The sequence below is a fragment of the Thermobia domestica genome, unplaced genomic scaffold (genome assembly GCF_964235325.1).
Source record: "Thermobia domestica unplaced genomic scaffold, izTheDome1.hap1.1 HAP1_SCAFFOLD_1175, whole genome shotgun sequence".
Taxonomy (NCBI): Eukaryota; Metazoa; Arthropoda; class Insecta; order Zygentoma; family Lepismatidae; genus Thermobia; species Thermobia domestica.
The window spans coordinates 17408-38348 of record NW_027656885.1 but is presented as its reverse complement, the minus strand read 5'-3'; the positions used below and the strand labels follow the sequence as shown (position 1 = coordinate 38348).

At 41.4% G+C, this 20941-nt stretch overlaps 4 non-coding genes across 4 annotated transcripts; all 4 read left to right on the top strand.

Moving 5' to 3' along the window:
- The first annotated feature begins 1350 nt into the window (after nt 1-1350).
- LOC145677657 (5S ribosomal RNA) lies at nt 1351-1469 on the top strand. The gene has a single exon (XR_014129922.1). It is a non-coding gene; the product is annotated as a 5S ribosomal RNA (ribosomal RNA).
- A 177-nt stretch (nt 1470-1646) lies between these two features.
- Nucleotides 1647-1765, top strand: LOC145677659 (5S ribosomal RNA). The gene has a single exon (XR_014129925.1). It is a non-coding gene; the product is annotated as a 5S ribosomal RNA (ribosomal RNA).
- Nucleotides 1766-20081: 18316 nt separating this feature from the next.
- LOC145677661 (5S ribosomal RNA) lies at nt 20082-20200 on the top strand. The gene has a single exon (XR_014129927.1). It is a non-coding gene; the product is annotated as a 5S ribosomal RNA (ribosomal RNA).
- A 177-nt stretch (nt 20201-20377) lies between these two features.
- LOC145677658 (5S ribosomal RNA) lies at nt 20378-20496 on the top strand. The gene has a single exon (XR_014129924.1). It is a non-coding gene; the product is annotated as a 5S ribosomal RNA (ribosomal RNA).
- The last annotated feature ends 445 nt before the right edge of the window (nt 20497-20941 follow it).

The window sequence follows — 20941 nt, the reverse complement described above, 5'->3', positions numbered from 1 at the left end:
TTAAATGCCTTTAAACCCTCATTTCTGTTTGCACTTTCTGTTACACTACCTTCCCCGAACTTCTTTCAAGTTATTAAGTGCAGAACGGGGAGTTATACATATTTACTTGCGCTTTGACAATATCTGCACATTGTGTAATAATAGGAGACGTATAAAATAAAACTATATACTAATACGTATATATATATATATATATATATATATATATATATATATATATACAGTACACATTCCACTATCCGAGGCTTTCCTTTTCTTTTCTTGCTGACGATAAATTACGCTTTTAGAAATGTTGTCTGAAAACAATAAGAATATGTGCAAAAAATACAATCAGAGGTAGAGGTCTTTAACAGGAAATAAGCAAGGGAGTTGAAAAATTTTTTATGCATGTAAAAAATATAGACATGAACCAACTTGTGAAATAAAAAGACCAGAAAACTACTCTTTCTAAATTATGTGTAAACTTTTTACCGAAAACGAAAGTTGCACGAAAGACTTTTTGTCCGTTTTTTGGCCTCCGGTGCTTGGGGTCCCTGATTCAATCCCAGCTCGTGCCGTGTGAACTTTGTCGTGCATAAAGACCGTGCTCATGGGTTTTCTCGGGTTTCTCCCGTTTCCTCCCACTTTCTTCATTCAGTACTCATCATCACCGTCTCCTTTAGCGTAACCGGTATAAGTATGCGACGTAAATCTAAATATTTCATTTCATTTCCCTTTTCTGCTCATACTGCTGATTATGCGCGATTATGCCAACATCCAACTCCGCGGATAATCGTGCGATTACTGTATATACAACTAATACAGATACAACTAATTATATTATCAGTTACAGTATCGGTTTTTATTTACTAATTTGCCTCACTTTATTTGCATCCCTGCAGTAAATAATTCTTATCGATAATAGTTAAAATGTATATTACATTTTAGTGCTTCACGACTGAATGATCATCTGCCTTACGTTATCTCGCAGCTGAAGAGAATGCTACACTGAAAACTACCTTGCGTTATAAAGGGTAAGTGAAACATATCTTAAAAATATCTTTCATACATTTCATTGTGTACATTAAAGAATGTAAGTTTGCCTTTTTCCTGTAATCAATACTTAATAAAGGATTTATTTTTATTTATTTATATACAATTTCATACGTGGTTCGTGATAGTAAACTCGATAGGACACAGTGGCACTATGAACATCCGAATCACTCATCATTCGAACATTCAAATATTTATTCGAATATTAGTATATTCCAAGTAATGTTAACGACGTTAATATGCTTGCCTTTATAGTTAATAATGTCAATTCTTACTTAAAACATACTTCCTTAACAGGACATTGAAGAAAAGGTAGTTGCCAACGGCCATACCATGCTGAATATACCGGTTCTCGTCCGATCACCGAAGTCAAGCAGCATCGGGCCTGGTCAGTACTTGGATGGGTGACCGCCTGGGAACACCAGGTGCTGTTGGTATACTTTTTCTAATTTTGTTTTTCACAAAGACGAATATTCTCACATCGTTCACCACGATAATTTCGTAATCATGCATTACTTAAAACAATTAGCAACGCTTTCCACGCGCTGGTCTTTTTGAGTATTCACCGACAAACCTACGTAGCTACAATAACTCACTCGAAGCCATATGCATTCGCCAACGGCCATACCATGCTGAATATACCGGTTCTCGTCCGATCACCGAAGTCAAGCAGCATCGGGCCTGGTCAGTACTTGGATGGGTGACCGCCTGGGAACACCAGGTGCTGTTGGCATCTCTTTTTCAAATTTCATTATCCTTCAAGTACGAAAATACTAGAAACATTAATTTTATAGTACTTTCAAGAGATAATTTATCAACATTATTTCATAGCGATTAATCGATATTCTAAGCGTTATACCCACTATTTCTTACACTAACAGCCTGTTTATTTGCACGGCACATTAAAATAACCTGATTTCCGATCCGTGTGCACCTACTACTATACTTAACACGGAATGTATTACCACTTTTTAAAAGTAAATTATTATGACTAAGTGTAGATCTCCGGCGAGTAAATGCCTTTCGTATACAAGCACGACACATCTCCGCTATGTGCTTTACTTTTTTACTAACAGCATATAGAAATTGGATTTCAACGTGTTTCTACATAACAGAATGAAGCAAATTTCGTGATTTAACTCTTTCGAATAATGTGTTGGTCCTGACAAGGACCGTTTGAAATGAAAAATCTTGAAGAAGATTTTTACTTAGAGCTTGTGTACTTGGTAACAGCCTTCGTACCCTCACTTACAGCGTGCTTGGCAAGTTCACCAGGCAAAAGAAGGCGCACAGCTGTTTGGATTTCCCGGCTGGTGATAGTTGACCGCTTATTGTAATGGGCCAAACGAGAAGCTTCAGCAGCAATACGCTCGAAGATGTCATTAACAAAGCTGTTCATGATACTCATAGCTTTGCTAGATATGCCAGTGTCAGGATGCACTTGCTTCAAAACTTTGTAGATGTAAATGGCATAGCTCTCCTTCCTCCTCCTCTTCTTCTTCTTATCTCCCTTGGAGATATTCTTTTGGGCTTTACCAGCCTTCTTTGCAGCCTTTCCGCTAGTTTTTGGTGGCATGATGACTCACTCGTTCAGCAAAATTAGATGTGTCCGCCGATTTATCGACTTCATTTAAATTACAGTACGTGTTTCAATTCGCGCCAACTGCCTTGCTTTTCATTTGATGCACTCGGGTGCACGCTTGAAGTAGTAACAAAACTGACTTGATTCATGGGAGGCCGCAATTTTTCCTCTCATCTTATTACGAAAGAATATTGAACAATGTCTGGTCGCGGCAAAGGTGGAAAAGTCAAGGGAAAGAGCAAGTCCCGCTCCAGCAGGGCTGGCCTTCAATTCCCAGTAGGCAGAATCCATCGTCTTTTGCGAAAGGGTAACTATGCCGAACGAGTTGGTGCTGGCGCTCCCGTGTATTTGGCTGCAGTCATGGAATACCTGGCAGCTGAAGTTCTTGAGTTGGCAGGCAACGCTGCTCGTGACAACAAGAAGACTAGGATTATTCCACGTCATCTGCAGTTAGCTATCCGTAACGACGAGGAATTAAACAAGTTGTTGTCTGGAGTTACAATCGCTCAGGGTGGTGTTTTGCCCAACATTCAAGCTGTACTTCTGCCCAAGAAAACTGAGAAGAAGGCATAAATGTAAGACCTATATCTCATACAAATCGGCCCTTATGAGGGCCACAAACCCCTTTATAGAGGAGATTTACGATTGAAATGAATTGTTTTCGATATACAGACTCATCAAAAGTGTCTGAGATAGTTGCTTAGTTTCATTCGAAATTCTCGCTGCTATTCGATTAATTAGTATATGTGTAGTCGTCGATCGTAATTGAAGCCCATAGGAAGTCACACTAACTTTAGAATACTCCAAACAGCGATGTGCTTAGTTCCCACTACATTATTAATTATAAGATCATTACCTTTTGTATTGTCGCTAGCTACATTTTTTTGATATTTGCGTACATCGGGCTCATATTACCCAGAGGACAGGACAGTCGAGCCCAGATTCTCAGCAATGGAAGAAAACCTCATACCACATATTCTCATGTACTTCATGCTAGACAAAGGAATTTCCAACATTCTTAAAGCACTCATGTTTCTCTCTTGCGTTGGCTTGGCTGAAATTACTCTGTTCAATATGTTCTCGACATTTATTATTGTTCATTACTATGCCCCAATGACATCATGAACAGAGCGGATCAGAAAACTTTCCTAAATTTCTTTTGCAACATAGTAATGACATTAAATGCACACTTAAGTACGATTTATTCTTTGCAAGGTCGATATTCATATTTGTGTGATATGTGTTATATGTATATGGTTTGTAATACGCAACTACTCTTATTCTCTGATCTCAGAACTCATTTGCTACTGTGCCCAACGAGCGAGCCTAGGTTTCTTGTAACTACTGCCTTTCTTTAGTAAATAATGTGAAGTATACAATGCATTAACCTACATCTCATATTTGTATTACTCTTTATTTTAGTAACCCGCTACGAAGTGTCATTAATTTACATGTAAATCACAATAGACACTACCGCAAAAGAAAGAAATCGAACCCAAGACCACGTAAACAAGATAAAGGACAAGATTCAGGTTTCTAACGCATTATTCGCCCCTCACAGCACAGTATAGAAGTTGTATAAGCCTCTATACGTACATCCTACTGTCAGAACAGAAATTCCGACTTGCGTTTCGCATCTCTCATGCTCGCTACTTCCAACAAATCGCCAATTTCCAACCAGAACCCCTTCTCCAGCATTAATACTGCTACATGATATGAATACGTATACATGAACGTACATAATGTAAAAAAAAACGTATGATTTTCTCAAATTAATCTCTCTACGTCTGTAATTTAGTGTGCATCAAAAGGCTTTAATGTAGTTACACGAATTCTTATAATCTAACAGAAAATCGCACAAAGTAAATCTTTCCCTTTATATAAATTTGTTGGCTCTGAAAAGAGCCGTTTATGCCAATTTTATATCCAAAATAGGAGGAACCCCAACTTAACCTCCGAAACCGTACAGGGTTCTTCCTTGCCTCTTCAAGGCATACACAACATCCATAGCTGTCACTGTCTTCCTCTTGGCGTGTTCTGTGTATGTAACAGCATCTCTGATTACGTTCTCCAGGAATACTTTCAATACTCCTCGGGTCTCTTCATAAATGAGACCAGAGATACGCTTCACACCACCACGGCGAGCAAGACGCCTAATAGCGGGTTTGGTGATACCCTGGATGTTGTCACGAAGAACTTTACGGTGGCGCTTGGCACCTCCTTTGCCAAGACCCTTGCCTCCTTTTCCACGTCCTGTCATTTCGATATGTTACTGCTTCGCTCACCACACACGAGAAATACAAGCCCAAGCAGCCCAAGACTCGTGGTTTTGTTCCTTCGATCATGCAGGGAAAGCACGGAGGAAAAACACAAAACGTGTCTAAGCCAATGAGAACTGTCCTTTTCGACTGACTTTATCCAATGAGAAATAGCTTGATTTAACGGTTTTGCTCTTTATATAACTTGACTTCATTCAGCGCGCAATTATTTGAAACAAGTCGTGACAGTTGCAATGGCACGTACCAAGCAGACAGCTAGGAAATCTACTGGAGGCAAAGCTCCTCGAAAGCAGCTTGCCACCAAAGCTGCAAGAAAGAGTGCTCCAGCTACCGGTGGAGTGAAAAAGCCCCATCGTTACAGGCCTGGTACTGTGGCTCTCCGAGAAATTCGTCGTTACCAGAAGAGCACTGAATTGCTCATCCGCAAGCTGCCCTTCCAACGACTCGTCCGAGAAATTGCACAAGATTTCAAGACAGATCTTCGCTTCCAAAGCTCAGCTGTCATGGCTTTACAGGAGGCAAGTGAAGCTTACCTTGTAGGGCTTTTCGAAGACACCAACTTGTGTGCTATTCACGCAAAGAGAGTCACAATCATGCCTAAGGACATTCAGCTTGCTCGCCGCATCCGTGGGGAACGTGCTTAAGTTTGAAGTTCTGGCACTGAGTTCAAAAACGGTCCTTTTTAGGACCAATACACTACTTAGAGATGCTGTTATCCTAACAAGGATCTTGTCCATACTTGTTATCTTTTTTTTTTAAATTCTCACGCCGTATGTTGCATAGTTAATACATCTACCTTCGTTTTCCTGTCGTTTCGTATATCATCCTATCTTTCAAGTATATTCTTTAGTTTTCCCCTATGTTTACCGATTGATTATCTTCGTTTTATGTGGTCAAGGGTTCGATTTTGCCATATGTTGCATAACTTAACTTCGATTCAACCACTGTTTGCCCTTCTCAACGTTATTAATCTGATAGAACTCGCAGGCGAAATATGTACTTCTTCCAAGGTAGCAAAAGTAATATTATTTTGTCAGAGGTCGCTGCTGTTGAATGCAAACGTTAAACTAAACTTTCTTTAAGTGTCTGTTTGTACTTAACATCAGTTCAATTGTACACCTACATTTCTGCTGGTGTTACTATTTTTCTTTATAGCAATATTACGAATTATAAGACGGTATCCGTGGTTATTAGCGTGTTCCCTTTTCCTAACACTTTCTCATTACACCAGTATTTCCATCATTCATTAGGCGTAATCACCCGTCTCCTTTATCATAAAAATCATAATAGTACGACGTTAAATTGAAACATAGTCTACTTCACTTTCACGAGTTGTAATAAGTTCGAACATTTCTTTCACCCCAGCCTTGAAAAGAGTTGATTTTAGTTTAGTGTCCCTTTCAGCAGCAAGGCTGTTTCAAACGTGGACCTACTTATTAACGTGCAATGCGAAACATTTGAGCTCCCACCGAGAATCGAACCCAGTCAGCCTGCAAAAGTTTTTCTAACAAATGCATTAAGTGCGTTTTCTGTACTGTTTCGCTACTTGAAGATAGGAACAAGGAAAAAGTAAGTGATCACAAATTGACATTACGTAATGTGTTCCCCATTTTTTTTCGAGTACACCATTCTTGACACCCGTGAAAGCTTTCTTTCCCCACCCTCAATTCCCCTCTGTTATAAAGCACTTACATCAAGAAGTGCTTCGGTTAAAAAGAAAACTCAAAGTCCCTTGCGTGTATACTATACATTGCTATGAATGAACATGTGATAATGATAGGAAAAGCACAATTTTACTCTTCTCAAAGTATTTGATGGCTCTAAAAAGAGCCGTTTTAAAATGTCAGATGATTTACTGACACATTTACTTCTTCTTTGGTGCAGCCTTCTTAGCACTTTTCGGTTTTGCTGTAGCCTTCTTTGGCTTCGGGGCCTTTGGCTTCTTGGGAGTTTTTGCCTTCTTCACTTTAGATGGTGATTTCTTAGGTTTGGGAGCAGCAGCCTTTTTCTTTTCACCAGTCTTCTTGGGACGTTTAGCTGCTGGCTTTTTCGCAGGCTTCTTCTCCTTTGATGCTGATCGTTTCGCCTTGGTTGAAGATCCACCTTCAGGCTTCTCCTTCAGCGATGAAGCACTAAGCTTAAACGATCCAGATGCACCTTTTCCCTTGGTCTGAACCAAAGACCCAGAAGCAACTGCACTTCTCAAGTATTTCTTGATAAATGGAGCAAGCTTCTCGGCATCCACTTTGTAGTTCTGAGAGATGTATTTCTTAATAGCTTGCAGTGAACTTCCTCCCCTTTCCTTCAAATTCTTGATGGCGTTGTTCACCATTTCTGATGTTCTTGGATGAGAAGGTGTTGTTTTTGGTTTCTTAGGCTTTGCAGACTTCTTAGGAGAAGCCTGTGCCGGGGCTGCAGGTGCTGATGCCGTATCTGCCATTGCTTTCTGCAATAAACTCAACGATACTGAAGAATGAAATTTTCGCTAGACAGACAGACAGACAGACAGTATGTGGCAGGCATTAACCTGGGTTTGAAGTTACGGGCTTTTGCCCTTGCCTTCAATCATGTTTTGTAATTGATTACTGTTGATGGTTGTTAGTCATCTTCTGAAAGGGTCGCAACTGTCGCGTGTCCCTTTGATGGCAGTGGTTCAGGGTAGTGGCCCTGGCATCCTGTAGACTCTTCGATGAGGCTCTGCTCGTCCGATGTTGGTGACATGCTGGTGGGGTGAGTGCCTGATGGCTCTCCAGAATGTTGCTGTACGTCTTCTTCTGACATCTTCGAGGAACGGCAGATCCAGGTCCTCGTGGATCTGTTGGAGGCGCGTGTCCATGGAATGTCCTGTGATGGCCCTGGCTGCTCTGTTCTGTAGGACTTGAAGTTGTCGGAGTCTGGTAGGTGCTGCGTGTTGCCACGCAGGGTGAGCGTAGAGGAGGATTGGACGGATGCTCATTTCGTACACATGTTTCCGTGTCTTATGAGCTAGGGATGGGGAGAGGAGTATGGGTAGTAGCGCTTTGAACCTTTGCGACGCTTTCTTCGTGACTGTTTGTATGTGGTGGTCGAACGTCAGCTTTCGGTCTAAGTGGACTCCGAGGTATTTTGCTTGTCCTTCTTCAGGTAGTGGTGTTCCCGCTAGTTGGAATTCTGTAGGCTCTAGTACTCTTCGTCTGGTAAAGTTCACTACTGAAGTTTTGCGGGGGTTGACCTTGATCCTCCACCGCTGAGTCCACTCGTCGAGGAGTTGGAGATGTCTTCGCAAGTAGACCGAAGCGTAGCGTTGGTTGCCATGTGTTGCGAAGATCGCTGTGTCGTCCGCAAAGGTTGCTAGGGTGGTGTTTAGGGTGGTGGGAATGTCGTTGGTGTATAAGGCGTATAGGATAGGTGAAATGCAGGAGCCTTGCGGAACTCCTGCGTGGATAGGTCTTGGGTTGGTGCTGTGCCCTGCGTGGGAGATGTAGAAACTTCTCTCGTACAGGTACGAGGCTATCACTCTCAGTTGGTAGTGCGGGAAGGCCTGGAGGTGGAGCTTGTGTATCAGACCTTCGTGCCACACCTTGTCGAAGGCTTTCTCGATGTCGAGGAATACACCCAAGGTGTGGCCTCCGTCGTTGAATCGGGCGGTGATGAGCTCGACTACTCGAACGAGTTGCATTTCGGCGCTGTGGCCAGCACGGAATCCAAATTGGTGGTTGGGCAACAGATTGTTGTCGTTGACGAACTGAATGAGTCTTCTTTGGAAGATCCTTTCGAACACCTTACTGGTGTGCGAAAGGAGGCTGATTGGTCGATAATTTGATGGGTTCGTTCGAGTAGCGCCCGGTTTGGGTATCATGCAGATCCTCGCTTGTTTCCAGGCCTTCGGATAGTATCCTGTGGTGAGTATGGCATTGAATATCCTGCAGAGCAAGACCAGGGCCTTCCTCGGTATGTTCCGGAGAGCTTCAGGTGTGATTCTGTCCGGTCCAGGGGCACGATGCAATGCTTGGCGGCGGATGACTTGTTGGACTTCCCTCGGAGTGGTGAGTGCATCCGGCGGAGGTGGATCGTCAAAGTTGGTATCCTCTATGGTGCGTCGCACTGCTTCACGGGTGTCGGCTGGTGCGGGTGTGATGTTGGGTTGGAGGGTGGCTTCCAGGGTGTCTGCAAACTGTTGGGCTTGCTCTTCTGGCTCGTAGAGTAGGCCTTGTGGTCCTTGGAGCGGGTAATTCCGTGGACCGGCCGATGGTCTGGCGAATCGGCGGACCAGTCCCCAGAAGTCTCGATTTGGCGTGTCCAGCTCTTGTAGTCTCTGATTCCATTGTGCTAATTTTATCCGCAGGAGCCTCTTCCGCACTCTGGAAGTGAGAGCGTTCCAGAGTGTTTTGTAGGCTGGATGACGTGTCCTCTGCCACTTCTTTCGTGCCCATCTCTTCATTTGCACTAGCACCGTGGTGCGATGTTCTTCTGCACTGGGGGGTTTTTCGGCCCTTGTGGTAGATGTTGTCGCCAGTTTGTGAGCTGATTGAATTTGCGCTGTCAGTGTCTCCACTGTGTTGTCCAAGCTATCTGGTGTGTTGACAGGCAGACGTGGGTTCACCATTTGAGCAAGCAGCTGGCGGAAGTATCCCCAGTCTGTGGTGGTTATCTTCGGGAGGTTGGAGCGCTGTATGTGGTGGCGAATGGCTATTGTTTGGAGCACTGGGATGTGGTCTGAGTTGAGTGTATGAAGGACTGATGGGCCATCCAGAAGGGCGAGGTTGGCGGTCAGCACCATGTCCAGCACGTCTGGTCTTCCTCCATTACGTGGGTAATGAGTTGGTTCGGTGGGGGCGGATGGGATGAAGTCTATTGTTCTAAGGGCTCGATGGAGTATTCTGCCATTGTCATTGGACACCCTGGAATTCCACTCGTGATGTTTAGCGTTTAGGTCGCCTCCAATCAGGACTCGGTGGCCAAGTCGGCGCAGTGTCCGAAGGTCTTCTGGATCTAGGTTCCTGCTATGCGGTCTGTAGGCTGCCAGTATCTGGATTGGTCCATCTGGTGAGTGGAGCGTGATGCCCGTGACCTCTAGGGACTGGAGTTGGATGGGGGGAAGTGGGTCGTGGGGTAGGGAATTTTTGATGATGATAGCAGTGCCACCGAGGGTGGTTGCTCCAGGACGGTCTGTTCTGTGGATGGTGTAGTTCGGGATTTGGAATGGGATGGGTGGTTTCAGCTTTGTTTCTGTGACTAGTGCGATGTCGATTCTCTCTCGTCGGAGGAAGTCCTCCAGAATCACTTTTTGGGTACGGATACCATCCGCGTTCCAGTGGACGACCCTGAGGTCACGGGAGATTGTCGATCTAGTCCGTTCCATCGTCGACCAGGGATGCTACTACTTCGAACATTGTCGTCATTTTTTCGATGGGATCTTCAGCGGCTGCGATTTTACGGAGTCCTGTTTTAATCTTTTCCAGGAAAGTTTTCAGGTTCAGCCCCTGGAAAAGTTCCTTTATGTCCTTCACAAGGGACAAAATGGAAGTGGTTTCGTTCTTGTCTTGGCTGCCTGCTGCGTCGGTGCGTGGACCTGAATTGTTCTGCTTGGCGTTGTTCCTGCGTGGTCTGGGTGGTGTGGGTGCTGCCTCTTGTTGTTCTTCTTGGTTGGTTGGGTTGTTGCTGCTGTTTGATTGTTGGTTGCTGGCTTGGTTTTCTTTTCTGTTGTGTGTGGGTGGAGGCGTTGCCTTGTCGGAGGTGGCGGAGGCATAGTCCTTGTGTTTCTGTGGTGGTGTTTTGTTTCCTTGGTCGTTGTTGGTTTGTTCGGAGTTCTGCTTGTTTCCTTCCGGGTTTCTTGGTTGGCGCCGTGCTTTGGCCGCTTTCAATGTAGGACAGCCTTGGTAATTAGCTGGGTGAGGGCCCCCGCAGTTTGCGCACTTTGCTGGTGTATCCCGGGTGGTTTTGGGACACAGTGTGCTGAGGTGGGAATCTTCACATTTTACACATCGTGGCGTTGCTCGGCAGGTTCTTTGTGAGTGCCCTACCCTCTGGCATCTATGACATTGCAGTACTGTCGGTCCGCGATACGGCTCGATTGTAACTCTGTAGTTTAGTAGTCGGTTAAGGTTGTAAATGGCTGAGATGCCTGGCACTTTTCGCAATGATACCAGGAACAGCGGAAAGAGTGGACGTGTCCCGTTCGGGTCAGTGCGTCCCCTCAGCTGCCTCACTTCTTGAACTGGGTATTCCAGTTCGTTGAGCTCCTCTTCTATGTCTTCCGGGGGGGTATCAAGGGGCAATTTGCGGATCACCACCTTGAAATATCGAGCTGATTTCGGGATTTCTGAGGCAAATGATCGGTTTGTTTGTACACAGTAGGCTTCTATTTTCTCGTAGTCTGCCCATGAACGGCAAGTGAACTTGATGTATTCCTTGCAATGGTCCACTGCTGGAGGAGTATGGCATGTTGCTGACACAGTGCGAGAGAAGTTGTAAGTTTTCTCGACACCATATACATAAATCGGGGGGGGTTTGCTGGTGGTTTGGCTGTTTGACTCACTGGGGCCTGCTTGCTCTGGTGGGTCTTGATCATTTTCTTCGGTCGCTAGGGGAGCGAATTGGTTTTTGAATTCTATCAAGGACGCAACGTTCACTGTTTCACGGCGACGCACACGCTTCTTGGCACGCTGGAACTCGTGCCCATCTTCTTCCGCCTCTGTTTCTGTGTAGTCACTCATTTCAATAAGGTTCTCTTCTTGGTTCGAGTCCGGATGGGTCACCGACTCGTTCTTTTCGTCGTTATGCTGTGGTGGGGGGGTCTGGTGCGAGGCGCCACTGGTGTTAGCCACTTCTTGAAGCTCCTGGGTGGTGAGGGGGGGGAATTGCTTGGTCCTATTGGATGCACGGCGTTTTTGCACTGAACCCAATGTGCTAAATTGCATGGATTTCAGTTGGTTCGCTAAGGTAGTCACTGGCGTACTTTGGGGGGGTCTTCTGATGGGGGGCTCCCCGCCCTGGGCGTTGGGGTCCTGTTTGGGTGGTGCCTGTTTCATATTATTATCTTGGTGGTACTGGCTCTTGTAAGGGCCGGATACAGTTCGGTTGGTTAACTGGTAGCACTACGCTGTGGCCCTTGAAAGGACCGCTGCGGCGTGAATTACCGTGATTTTTTTTTTGTTAAGAGTCACTAAAGTTTTTGATTTGCTATTTATGTGCACTGTTTCGTTTGCCGGAGGCGTTTTTGGCTTGCGCCCGGCTGGCCAATTTTTCTTTTTGCCAATTATTGTTTGGTAATATCACTATAGTTATATCGGATATAATTTGTTTGTAAATGTTTATTGGTATTCAGGGTTCTAATTTTACTTTTTTTTTGTGCAGGCAGTGCGACGAACCGCACGCTGCCGCTTCCGCAGGCAGACTGAACGAGTAGAACGTCTGTCCTGTATTTTATAGGCGGTCTGGGGTAGGGGATCACTTCAGCCAATGAGCTTCGACCTTTCCAGTACGAACTGGCCAATCACAGGTGGGTGCTTACTACCCCGTCCGCTCTCTCAGATGACTAGTTGGAGATACTCAGTGCTGTAGCGTGGGCCTGTTGTGTGCTTTTGGCGGCATGCACATGCACACACTAACTACAAAGCCTAGCTACAAAAGCACACTTTTTAGCACTTTCACAACACAGATTGGCACAAAACTGTCACTATAAGGAGAGGAAGTGTTCCGATTCAGTTTGGTAATGTTTGTGGGGAGAAAAAGTTTATTTTTCCACACGAAAAGCACAGATATTAGAGAGTAAAATCGCGCGTGGTTGCACTGTTTATTTTCGCTAGCAGGCAGCGTTGAGTTTGGTTACGGAGCGCGGACCGGATAGAAAGCACTTGCTGAGGCGGGCTGAGGTAAACAGAAGTTCGTAGTTGCCACAACGATAAGTGTGTTTCCTTCTATTTTGATAAACGATTTTTTTCAGGTATTCAATGAATGCACCAGATCCTATTCTTCCTTACTGGCTAGAAGAAACTTTATTCCACATAACTCAAAAGGCATTTGTTTTTATTCGCTTTTCTATTTTATGTTTCAGTCATTGCTAAGTCGGTCACACTACTTTTTCACCCTCCTTGTGCTTATAATTTTCATAATTTAACATGGAAATACTTATCAATAAATAATTATATTACCATGGTAATTAACTTCAATCCTTCCTGTGATTATACGCAAAGTACCATCTTCGTACTGCTTACTATAGTTCAATGAAGGGAATCTATAAAGTAACGCGTGTCGCACACATCTGCCTTGCAAACTCCCTGGCCTACTTCCAATGTATAGACTTTTATTTCAAATCCTGATTTAATTTCATAATTTTCTGTAGATTTTAACATTTTATTACCCAGCTTCTTAATACGAATGACAATCAAGCCTAAATATTTATTCCCTTTAACTTTATTTTTCTTTTTTATTTTGTGCCTTGTTTCATATTTGTTCTTACGTTAGCAATTAACGCACTTACCGTAGTTATGTATGAACAGGTTGTTTCTATATTTATTTTATTCCAAATAAATTAAATATATATACGGATTATTTTATGGTAGTTGATATTTTCTGTTGTTTCCTACGTGAATTGAGGAAACGCACGGACTTTCGCCTAATTCTTGTGCTACTTTCATATGTCTGTATCTGTCGAATGCTGTCGATCTGTCGAAATGTGTATTACTATCTGTCGATTCATCGAGTGAACTGAATTCGTTAACCATTTCACCAGGCGCGCATGCATTTTTTTTTCTTCTAAGGGATCCAAGCTTCGGGGGGCAAGGTTCCAATACTACAAGCCACTATGTCTATATACTATTATTCTGCATTCGAAAACACGATAAATATTCCACTTACTTTTTCACAAAAACATGATACAGACAGAGTACAGATGAAGTGTAAGATCAGATTTATATTGATGATACATCAATATTTTCCCTGTTAATAACTACATTTAATGAGAAAGTCTGCAAATGTATGTTCACTTAGGAACTTTTGCGAGGAGTCCGCACCCGGTGGACACCCCGTGAGTACGCCTCTGCACTTGACTATACTTCGAATTATACTGCAAACAGTTGTATTTTAGTTTCCCCGTTTAGTTCATCGATATCATTAACACAAAGAAAATAGATGTTATAGATGCGTATTCTCAGTTCTCGCTTTATATCCGGACGTCTGCAAAAATCTACTCCTTTTCTTTCTTTCACGCATCCACCAAACTAACAATGATTTGTATTATAATATTTGCGCATAAAATGTATATCTCATACCTTCCATGTTCTCAAGTATTCATAGACAAAAACGGTTATTTTCTGCGAACAAATTGTCCAAACACAGTGCAAATGTCATCTATAGATTGTCCTGGTTCCGTCTGCGTGTACATAACAATGCGTCATAATCATACATTGCACATTAAGGATATCAATTAATCTTCCCAAATTCCTAGATATGCCTGGCAAAAGTTCCGCGTGTTGTAAGGATATTACATTTGTACTACCGACAAGGTGGTATCTTCCAACATTGAAGTTCAATAAACCCCAAATGTGTCGGATATAGTATTTGATTTCTTGTCTCATTGTTTGCGTCAGAGATGTCTTCTCAAGTTAGGATTTACGATACATACAGGATGAGTTGTATATATTGTTGCTGCCAGCTCTATATTAATCCCATATTTGTAAACGAATAAAAACAGTATTCTAATTATAACAATGTGCTCACAATTAATTTTATTCTTAATTGTTATACGTATTGTTGATTAAAAATGAAAATGTTGCTAAGTGAATTTTATTAATATTTTCTGTTGCGTGATATAGGAAGTGAGTGAAATATTGGAGGAATATAGTGTGCGTAGCAGATGATGTGCAGTGGCTTTGGATCGCCTGTGATAAGGTAAGGCATTTGCTATTTTAATTAACGCATTTTATATACTGTAATCCTAATTATTTTTATGTGAATGTGCTTACTACTTGTGTATTCAGTGGGACCGATGTTTTAATATGTATGGTCAAGCAGTGTCGAGCCTGGTCAGTGTGTGGATAGGTGACCATTTTTTGTAAATCGATAACATTTAACTTTGTAAACACGGATGAAGTAGAAGTATATTTATTTTATTTTTTACCTCAAATATGTAGGACACTTCTCCTTTGTACATCAATTATTATTATTAGTTCAACTTGTTTACAAGTTAAATGAAAAGAATAGTCGTTATCGTGTGATGATTGTGCTCATTAGGCTAAAGAAGACTCGTGATAAGAAAGAAAAGAAGAACGGTGCTCAAGTTTCGTCACAGCATATTCTCAAAAATTTACAGGCAAAATTCAGTGTTCTGCATGAAAAGGCATATTTGTACGAAAAAAAAAAAAATTCTGCAGACGACAGAATTAAATAAAGTAATACACATGTATTTTAGAGTTACTGGTGTAAAATCATTACAAGTGCTTTGCCAGGTGGCCAATAAAAAGCACGAATACTATTTAAGGGAGCCAAAACAGGAGAAAGCTGGGGGCCTGAGCGATAGCAAGAATGTGCGTCCAAAGTGAACAGGAGCGAAGGCGACGCGGGTATACGTATAAGCAAGGGTAGTGGAAACCAGTTAGTTTTCGAGTTTCAATAGCACTTGTCATGCATCCATACTAGTAGCGCCCCGCTTGTAAACATTAAGTACACTATGCAAGAATACACCGCCGGTGGAAAATAGTACCTAATACAGTTATCTTTCATATATACTGACTTATTTTACAGTAGTAACCCAACACTAGTAAACGTAAAATAAAAGTGTATAACTTTATATTTAATTCTATCGCCTGGCTTAGTTTTTCACCTGTAAGATGTACTTATTTAGAGCAAGTTTCTTAACTAGCAAATTAAACCGAGAACCACAGCAACCATATATATATTCTTATGATGTACTTTTCTTTGAGTGGTGTTCTCTGTCTATTGAATAACATTTTCTCAGTTTAATGCTAGCAAAAAACAAAACAAAATCAAAGTGTTTCTATATAAATTTAGTTCACCGTGTTGTAATATCACATGGAATTGAAAAACGAATAGTCGAACCTCTGCTATCTCGATCAAACTTCTCAGGATGATATACTGACTTACCGCAGAAGTTCGACTGAATACGTTTCTCAGTTCCATGGGAGAACCTGGAGAAGCAAAAGCCTGCGCAACGGAAAATACTAAATAAACTTGTAGAGCAGGTCAAGATGTATCATCATGCCAAGTTTCATTCAGATCAGAGAAGTTTGGCTGCAGCCATTTTCATTACAAAGCACAAAATGGATGGTCCCTAACCTCGAGAATCTTCACAATTGTCGACGAGTTGAACTGCACTCATCTGATCAAAATCAAACTTAAAATGACAGTTCACTTTCAACTGTTAAATAATATGATATGCAGGCTTCTGCTTTCCTAGTTACAGTCTATCCACTGTGGTATGCATATTAGTACAAATGTGAGAGTGCATATTTATTAAAGATTTGCTTCAAAAAGCGATGAAAGACATAGGCATTGCCGCGGGCGGTGATAACAAGATGCCGGAAAACGAACAAGCAGAAAGAATATGGGCTGAAGAAGTGTAAACGACGACGCGGCGGCCCGTAAAGGTGTTGCCGTCCTATTAAATGAATAATATCAAAAGAAAGAAAAAAAAAGTAAAAAATTTCGCGCTCGTAATCAAGACAGAAAGCAACTAAAGGAAATCTTTGTTTTACGTCCCACGTTATGCCGCTTAGGCTAAAAGAGGCGCTGATTATGAGAAATGATTGAAATGGTGGTGGAATGAAGAAAGTGGGAGGAAACGGGAGAACCCCGCGGTAACCCACCGCACATAGTTTTTGTCCACCATAAAGTTAACTTGGCGGGGGCTCAAGACAGAAAGACGGTTGGAAAAACAAATAAACGATGTTGCATCCCGTAAAAATGTTCGCGACCTATGAAATCAATATTTTTTCTTAAAGAAAAAAAAGAATTAAAAAGAGAAAAAAAGGTCAAAATTTCGCGCTCGCTTCGCTCGCGATCAGCAGAGAAAAGAGGACGTGACGCACCCCTAAAAGTGTTGGCGACCGATTGAATAAATATTGTGGGTAAAAAAAAAAAAAAAAAAAAAAAAAAAAGTCAAAAATTTCGCGCTCGCTTCGCTCGCGATCAGCACAGAAAGAAGGACGTGACGCGCCCCTAAAGGTGTTGGCAACCGATTCAATACATATTGTCGGTAAAAAAAAAAAAAAAAAAAAAAAAAAAAAAAAAAAAAACGCTCGCTTCGCTCGCGATCGACATGAAAAAGGCAACGACGTGACGCCCCGTAAAATTGTCGGCGACCTATTCAATCAATATATTCGGTTGAAAAACAAAGTCAAAAGTTTCCCAATCGCTTCCCTCCCGATCGACATAAAAAAAAAGGCAACCCCTTCACCTCTCCTTATGCATTCATCAGTAAACATACAACCATAGATCACAATACCACTCACATCACCTATCAGTTCTCCACGTCCATCAAGATCCAATCATCGCCCTGGCCCTTTATGATGATACACAACATTACATGTTATTGTGTGCATTGCCCCGCGTTACAATACATGACCAAAAAAAAGAGAAAAAGAGCTGCACTGCCTTCAGTGTAGACATGTTCGTATTCGTAGAAAATGATTTTAGGTACACGATAGTACAGTAATCTATCTTCACATGCTTCAGATGTGAACGATACCTACACATGAAGAGGGCTCCCGAGGTTTCCTTTTCCAATAGGATGGAGCTCCACCACACTTGCAGAATGACGAGAAGTTATGTTAATAAATATATCCCAGAGTGTTTCGTAACTCGCCCTTGGTCCTAATGATGAAGCGTTCTTCAGATGGCCCCGATGTCTCCACACATGATACTATGCGACTTCTTTTCACGAGGCTCTCAAAGATCACGTTTGTGTCCTAACATTCTCTGCAGATATGACACAGCTGCGATAGCGGATCACAGAAGCCTTTCCTCTCCTTACAAGAGACGTGTTCATTCGAGTATGTGAGTAATTCGACTATCGATTAAATATCTCCCGTGTCACGATAGTAGTCACTTTCAATTCTTCTAACGAAGGTAAGAAAAAATGCTATACAAACTTCCTTTCGGTATATAAAGGATTAGGGGCCCAGAGAATATTTTCTTTCAAGAGGATACATTCTTTTTCGAACACCCTGTATATAGATCCTCTAATTATAACTGCAAACAAAATGTTGATTTTGCAATTGCTTCCATGAGAGAATATTCTGTGCACTTTCTTTCTGAAGGGCCGGGCCTAAACGTTTTCCTTAATCATTAAATTTAGTAGTTATCTACAATTACATAGTTTTCCATTGTTCTCAAAATAAAGATTTTTCTCTATGAATTGTTGAATGTTGCTAGGGATATTGAAGTAATTCTTTTTAGTGTTTTTTTCTTTACAATAATGTACTGAACGCCTGCATTAAGGAAGTTCGTGTGTCCATCTTGCAAAATGTTTCGTCTTTTTTCATGCCCACTAAGGTAAATATTCATTTTGCTCTTTTCTCTGTATGCAAACCACATTTCTTAAAGGCAACATTTTCATACAAATGTAGTACTAAAAACTTCTAATTGGCAACATCTGGGCTGCGAAGAGGAAAAAGAAAGAAATCTCGTACGTATTCGCGCGCAATTCGGAATTAGCCAATGAAAAGCACAAAAGCGGCCACCATCTCTCTCTCTTTCTTATTAACGGTTTTGTACTTTCTGCAGTTCTATCAGTGCTGCTAACCTCTTACTATATCATTGAATATGTATGTTTAGATATATATATATATATATATATATATTTTTTTTTTTACAAAAAATCATACTACTACGGAATAATATTAAATGCCTTTAAACCCTCATTTCTGTTTGCACTTTCTGTTACACTACCTTCCCCGAACTTCTTTCAAGTTATTAAGTGCAGAACGGGGAGTTATACATATTTACTTGCGCTTTGACAATATCTGCACATTGTGTAATAATAGGAGACGTATAAAATAAAACTATATACTAATACGTATATATATATATATATATATATATATATATATATATATATATACAGTACACATTCCACTATCCGAGGCTTTCCTTTTCTTTTCTTGCTGACGATAAATTACGCTTTTAGAAATGTTGTCTGAAAACAATAAGAATATGTGCAAAAAATACAATCAGAGGTAGAGGTCTTTAACAGGAAATAAGCAAGGGAGTTGAAAAATTTTTTATGCATGTAAAAAATATAGACATGAACCAACTTGTGAAATAAAAAGACCAGAAAACTACTCTTTCTAAATTATGTGTAAACTTTTTACCGAAAACGAAAGTTGCACGAAAGACTTTTTGTCCGTTTTTTGGCCTCCGGTGCTTGGGGTCCCTGATTCAATCCCAGCTCGTGCCGTGTGAACTTTGTCGTGCATAAAGACCGTGCTCATGGGTTTTCTCGGGTTTCTCCCGTTTCCTCCCACTTTCTTCATTCAGTACTCATCATCACCGTCTCCTTTAGCGTAACCGGTATAAGTATGCGACGTAAATCTAAATATTTCATTTCATTTCCCTTTTCTGCTCATACTGCTGATTATGCGCGATTATGCCAACATCCAACTCCGCGGATAATCGTGCGATTACTGTATATACAACTAATACAGATACAACTAATTATATTATCAGTTACAGTATCGGTTTTTATTTACTAATTTGCCTCACTTTATTTGCATCCCTGCAGTAAATAATTCTTATCGATAATAGTTAAAATGTATATTACATTTTAGTGCTTCACGACTGAATGATCATCTGCCTTACGTTATCTCGCAGCTGAAGAGAATGCTACACTGAAAACTACCTTGCGTTATAAAGGGTAAGTGAAACATATCTTAAAAATATCTTTCATACATTTCATTGTGTACATTAAAGAATGTAAGTTTGCCTTTTTCCTGTAATCAATACTTAATAAAGGATTTATTTTTATTTATTTATATACAATTTCATACGTGGTTCGTGATAGTAAACTCGATAGGACACAGTGGCACTATGAACATCCGAATCACTCATCATTCGAACATTCAAATATTTATTCGAATATTAGTATATTCCAAGTAATGTTAACGACGTTAATATGCTTGCCTTTATAGTTAATAATGTCAATTCTTACTTAAAACATACTTCCTTAACAGGACATTGAAGAAAAGGTAGTTGCCAACGGCCATACCATGCTGAATATACCGGTTCTCGTCCGATCACCGAAGTCAAGCAGCATCGGGCCTGGTCAGTACTTGGATGGGTGACCGCCTGGGAACACCAGGTGCTGTTGGTATACTTTTTCTAATTTTGTTTTTCACAAAGACGAATATTCTCACATCGTTCACCACGATAATTTCGTAATCATGCATTACTTAAAACAATTAGCAACGCTTTCCACGCGCTGGTCTTTTTGAGTATTCACCGACAAACCTACGTAGCTACAATAACTCACTCGAAGCCATATGCATTCGCCAACGGCCATACCATGCTGAATATACCGGTTCTCGTCCGATCACCGAAGTCAAGCAGCATCGGGCCTGGTCAGTACTTGGATGGGTGACCGCCTGGGAACACCAGGTGCTGTTGGCATCTCTTTTTCAAATTTCATTATCCTTCAAGTACGAAAATACTAGAAACATTAATTTTATAGTACTTTCAAGAGATAATTTATCAACATTATTTCATAGCGATTAATCGATATTCTAAGCGTTATACCCACTATTTCTTACACTAACAGCCTGTTTATTTGCACGGCACATTAAAATAACCTGATTTCCGATCCGTGTGCACCTACTACTATACTTAACACGGAATGTATTACCACTTTTTAAAAGTAAATTATTATGACTAAGTGTAGATCTCCGGCGAGTAAATGCCTTTCGTATACAAGCACGACACATCTCCGCTATGTGCTTTACTTTTTTACTAACAGCATATAGAAATTGGATTTCAACGTGTTTCTACATAACAGAATGAAGCAAATTTCGTGATTTAACTCTTTCGAATAATGTGTTGGTCCTGACAAGGACCGTTT